Below are 6,000 nucleotides of genomic sequence, written 5' to 3' on the forward strand. Positions count from 1 at the left end.
TCTGAAAGGATTAAGGCAGCACCAGTGTAAGTTGAGTGACCATACTTTGTAACAAGAGCTAACTGTTTAGAACAGTGGGTCTAAACAGTTAGCCTGTGGGTCTTGTCCCACAAATCTTTTTTTTGGGGGACGGGACCAAATCTTCCATAGGGGTTGCATATCAGATATCACAAATATCAGATATTTACATTATAATTTCTAACAGTAGCAAAATAACAGCTAGGAAGTAGCTATGAAAATAATTTTATGGTCGGGGGTCACCACAGCATGAGGAACTGCAGTAACGAGTCACAGCATCAGGAAGGCTGGGTTTAGACTGGTTTAGACTGATCGTAGGTATCTCCTGCTCATGAGTAGACGAAGGCTAGAGTCTGGCCTTGGTTAGCATGGAGGGACAGGAAGAAGGATTTGGAAGGACTGGGTAGTGATAAGGTGCATGCTTTAGCTAAGGCCTGTTTCAGTGCTTGAATGGGATTTGAGGAGGGAGGGAGCAAGGGGAGGCTCTTCTGAAGAGCCTTTAGTAGCCTCATATAGGAGTTGGGCAATGAGGAGAAATTGGGGATCCAGTATGAAAGAAGTTGAAAAGACCTAACAGGGATCAGAGCAGCCTCTCAGTGGCTACTGTGAGAGGCCGGGGCCCTTATTCTGCGCTGGATAGTTTTATGTCAATCTGACACAGCTGTAGCCAGACAATTGAGAGGAGGGAACTTTGAGTGAGAAAATGCCTCCATAAAACTGGGCTGCAGGCAAGCCTGTAGGACTTTTCTTAATTAGTGACTGATGGGGAGGGCTCAGTCCATTGTGGGTGGGGCCACCCCTGGGCTGGTGGTCCTGGGTTCTATTATAATAAAGCAGGCTGAGCAAGCCACGAGGAGCAAGCCAGTAAGTGTTCTTTATGGCAGCAGTTCTCAACACACACACACACACACACACACACACACACACATACACACACACACACACAAATATATGAATATATAGTCATCATTCAAATGCATGAAAATTTCATAATAAAAACTAAGAGAAAATTGCCCATTTACAGCTTACTTGTTCTAGTGACACTTCTGATTTCTCTCCAGTCTAACAGGATGGAGTTACCTGGACATAAATCTTCCAGCTACTGTGTGGGAGCAGAATTTCTTTGTAATCAAACACTTACCTCCCTCCTAGCACTCTGATATCTCTGATGAGACTGTTATATAAGTTCAAATCAGAAGGACTTCCAGTAGAGTTAGAGAAAGGATTAGACTTACTATTCTGTTAATTTAATCAAGCCGGAAGGCCACCTAGAGGAATTTGGATATAATAAAGAATGAAATCAGGATTGGGCCAAAGGAGACTACTTTTCCGAACAAAGGCAATAACTTTAGAGTTGAGGATGCTATCTGTCTTCCATCTATTAAAAGTTCCATTCACCCCTTTGTCCCTCTGGCTTGTTATGTGGTCACACAGAACACAACTTTAGTCCCACGTAGAGTTATCACTGTCTGCTTTTCTCCCCACTTCTAGGCTACACACCCCCTGAGGATTGGCCCCATCTTTTGCCTCATTTGAGCACTTGTGCTTGATGTAGGGTGCTGTTATCAAACTTCTCCAGGTCAGTATCAGCTCCCCTCCATGTTACCGGCTACATACATTTTTTAAACCTGTCTGTGCTTTCATTTCAGTGGTAAAGAGGAGCTACAGTAGTACAAGTCCAGATGTGAAGATTAGCCAGTCACGTGGTAATTAAGCCAGCTCAGGGTCTGGTTAAGCATCTTTAACTCTGAAAACCCCAAATCTTAGACCTTACAAACTCTGACATATTTTGGAGCAACAGCATGATGTCACAAACCAAAAATTCCACAGGGACCACACATGACAGTTCAGAGTAAAAAATATAGGCACAGAACACAGAATTTATTTAGTCTTCTTAAGGGGGTAAATATACTTTATCTCCCTTAGCTGAAATACATAAACTTTTTTCATGTACAGAATTACTTACGACATTGCATAAAGTACCATCCAACTATCGGTATAAGGTGCATATGAAGCAAATGAGTTCATTCTCATAATTGATCATCATGATATTTCTTTTATATGCAAACATTCTATCCCCTGTCCCCCCCACCCCCAATTCGAAATATGAAACTTCTGGTCTCAAGAATTTAGATAAGGGATTTAAGCTGTTACCTGCTAAAATGAACAATAAATATTATGTACTACAGCCACATGGTGTTCCAAAGGGAACCCAAGATGCAAGAGAAAGAAGGAAATAGTTTCCTAACATGGTTCTTAGTGATTCAGGTTTATCGTCGCTCACAGGAGATTTAGTCTTTACTGAAGCTCCTGAGTCTGCACTGAGGACTATGAAGGCTTGGTGTGGTATTTTATCTTCCTCAACCACCTCAAAACTGGGACCAGTGAGCAAACTGGGTCTTGGGGCTTGAGACATTTTTGAGCCTCAATGGTAGTGACAGACTTTGGCTGGGAAGTAGGGACACAAGGGTGGCAGTAATAGCCTCTGGTCCCTAGCTGTCCCCAAGCCCTGCCTTCCCATCTCTTGAACTGGTAGAGGTGGCATCAGGTCTTAGTGTTGCTCTCCTCATTTCCCTATGGAAGTACTATTTTTTTTCAGATATATTAAGTTGCCTTTGAAAGTTAATTCTCTGATATAACTATAAAGTATACATATATCAGTGTACAACCAGTGTCCTTGCCAAATACCTTTAAATCTTACAATGTATATTTACAACGTATATACAATGTAATCATTTACACTGAAGTCATATAATATTTGAACTTTTAAAGATACTTATTATTTGAGATGAGAGAATTGATACAAAACACAAATTTTTATATTGAAAGGATTAATCATGTTAATTAAAAAATGTTCAATCCTGAGGCTTAATCTAACCTCATGGGACATGTCAGAGTCCAGACACAGACCTACAACACAAAATTTATTCATCAACCCAGACACTTAGCTGTAATATACATTTTTCTCACACGTAATTATCCAAAAACATTGCATATAATTATCTTCCAATTATGTGTATAATATCCATGTTTGTCTTATTTATTTTAGACTATTCCATTTTAAAAGTTCCTAAGATCACTTGTGAGGTTCGATAATGTTGTAAGTGTTGATAGATTACAGAGCACAAACTGAATTTATTCTAAAAAATTGTAGATTCATGAAAAGGCTTAACTTATCAAAGTAGGTAAAATGAAATAGAAAGGGACTAGAAATAAATAGAAACAAAAAGCAGCAACGCCTTTGAGAAATTAAAGTAGCACAACTCAAACATTCATGGCAATGAATTTTTTTTTTTTTATCTATTTGTGACATACGGTGAAACTATACATTCTCAGAATATAAAACTTCCAAGAAAATGTAGTGGGTGCTACAGAGCCTAATGGGTGTGTGTAATTAACTACACATTTCAAAGTTACATTTCTCAAAAAATTGTAACTCAGGGCTGTTGAAATGCAATACAATGGAATGTTGGCAACTTACATAGAGATCAGAAGTTACTTTGCTTTTTTAGAGGAAATTCTCAGAAACAAAAAAACATCCAAAGTGTTTATATTTCAGCTTATAACAAAGCCTGTTGGCATATCCTCCTTTTCCCTCTGGTATTGAATACAAGATTGAAGCAGCCTGTGACACACCAGACCCCTTCCCAGCGCCGCTGTTGTCTCCATTCTTATCTGCTATATAATCTCATTGACGATTGAGTTCCAGTGTGGTTAAAACAATGTAATTAAGTTCATCCCTGTCTACATAGTATCCGATAGAGGTATAGCAACACCCGGAACCTACCAAGTACCAGAAAGGTCACAGATATTTGTAAGAATGTAAAAGTTAAGTGCTAATAGTTGGAAGTTGACATTACACTTGTTAGACTCTGAGCTCACTGCACAGATCACCTGGAAGGACATTTAGTACAAACGACTCTTTTCCTATCTTTTGCTATCTTGCTAGCCAGCATTCCTCTCCAGGACCATGTGCCTATGTTTTAGGGAGGCCCAGAAGGCAAAACTCCTGGTTTCGTCTGAAAGCCAAGGTTGGCTTTCTGAAATTTCGGTTTGGACTCCCAGATTTTAAAAACAGGTAGTGGAGTGTGCGCTTGCTTTTGTTCACACCGTATTACTCTTGTATGGAGGAGAAACCCACAGCCTCTTGTCTGCCCTATAGTCCCCCTTTTACTCAGCCTTCCTATCACAAAAATGCTGAGTGGCTCTAGGAGAGCACGTGTGACTCTGCACTGTGGTATGAAAGCCAAGAAATCCATTGCAGAGTGGAATGAAGAGGCTCCTGTGGTAAGGTCTGAGCGAGGGGCCTGTACTGGGAGATCTGGGGACGGGTGGTAGTATACAAAAGCATCCCTGTCTTTCATGATTTAAAGAGCTTTCTGCAGCTTCACTCCAAACTAAATTAGGAAACCCGTGTCTGGTATTCAAACTCACCCTTACCACATTTTTACAAAGAAAAGGAGACTGAGAGGGAAAGATAGTCTTCAAAAAGCAGAATTGCAGTTACTTAAAGTTTTAAAGGAAGGGAAACACTTCGAGCTAAGTGTCCACTGACTCTCACAAGTCTCCTCAGACTACTACTTAATGAGATGTACCCTAAAATGCCTCAGGGATGTTTTGTTTCAAGATTAGTTCAGTTTAAGGTGGGGTCCCTGAGACTTGTTAGCATTTCTTAAGCAGAAAATCTGTAAAAACAGAAGAGGGAGACGAGGGAGCCCCAGGCCTGGCAGAGGTCAAGTGCGCAAGAGGTATACAGGGAACCCGAAGCTTCCTGGCTGCGTGGGGGGTGGGGTTCACGTGGCCGGTGCGTGGACCTGTGCCACGTAGTTTCCCCCACATACACCCCACAGGACATGCAGCGTGGCAGCCCGAGTACCCCAAACCCGCGCGCGCAGGGCTAGGGTGCCACTTACCTCGACAGCTGAGCGGGGCTGTGCGGAGATGCTGGGGCTGAGCCGGGATGCCGGGCGGGGGTTGGGGACGAGCGGAGAAGCGCTGGGCTGAGCCTAGATGAGTCTGGCTGAGCTGAAGTGCACCGGAATCAGCAGAGATGTGTGATTGGCGCCTCTGGGCTGGGCTGGCCTCGAGGCGAGGACGTGGGCTCAGGGAGGAAGTGCTGCGAGCCCTGCCCACCCCAGAGCAGATTCCTGGCTTTGCATAGAGGTGCTAGCTAACAGAGCCCTAGAGGAGAGGAGACTGACACCAAGCCCCGCCTAAGGGGCTCCGCAAGTTTGGCAAGTTTGGGCTGTTTTTTCCCAACCTCTGTCCACCCCTGGAAGAAAACACTTCCTGCCCTAAGGTTAGGGAAAGCCTTCCTCACCTGTGTGGGTCTTTGTGTTCTCTGTAAGAGTCTGAGACTAACGCCCAGATGCTAGTCTGAAGGGTTAATGCTCAAGGAGTGCGCAGGACTAAAAATCTCAGATTAGCTGAGAAACTCCCTACAGGAGAGTTCACCAGTTGGTAACACCTGCAGGCAGTTAGGGCCTGGGACGTTCCTATGTCGGTTACAACTTTGAGACTTGAGCGGAACAGATGTGCAGATGGAATCGTCCACCCCCAAAGTTCCCTTTTCTGCCCCAGGAAACCCTTAAGCACCCTGAGCATCTGCGCAGCCTCCATTTCCCCCAAGACTGCCGCCCTTCATTATTCTAATAAAAGGACCCTCTGCTTCAGTTGAGGTCTGTCTTCTGTTTATTTTCACATAGAGTGGATCAATCCTGATCTATTAAGTTCCACAAACGGTAAAGGGGCCAGCTTATTTTGTAACAGCCTTCTCTGTCTTTTCTTCAACCCTCACTGCACTTCCTCTCTCCTGCCATTGTGCAAGACTTCCTGGACCAGCCCAGTAGGGGACACTCCAGTTAGGGTGAACAGAGAAGTAGCCTAGTGTGATGGCCTTTGCACCAGCGTCTACTCTCCCTGGGTGGAAGTGGAGGAAGGGCTTAGCAAGTGTCCGTTCTCAGTGGAGACTCTTCTGATGCT

General features: G+C 43.6%; 1 protein-coding gene across 2 annotated transcripts in view; it reads right to left on the reverse strand.

Moving 5' to 3' along the window:
* Apbb1ip (amyloid beta precursor protein binding family B member 1 interacting protein) overlaps positions 1 to 5,475 on the reverse strand; it is an 88,802-nt gene extending 83,327 nt beyond the window's left edge. Inside the window, exons 1-2 of one of the 2 annotated variants that reach the window (XM_076939660.1) lie at positions 5,339 to 5,475; positions 4,932 to 5,043 (exon numbers count right to left, since the gene is read on the reverse strand). The gene's annotated coding sequence lies outside the window, so the exon portion shown is untranslated. Of the gene's footprint in view, positions 1 to 4,931; positions 5,285 to 5,338 lie in introns of those variants that run through there. The other variant, XM_034509694.2, reaches the window with a different exon arrangement.
* Positions 5,476 to 6,000: the final 525 nt, after the last annotated feature.

Source organism: Arvicanthis niloticus, chromosome 8, assembly GCF_011762505.2.
Source record: "Arvicanthis niloticus isolate mArvNil1 chromosome 8, mArvNil1.pat.X, whole genome shotgun sequence".
Taxonomy (NCBI): domain Eukaryota; kingdom Metazoa; phylum Chordata; class Mammalia; order Rodentia; family Muridae; genus Arvicanthis; species Arvicanthis niloticus.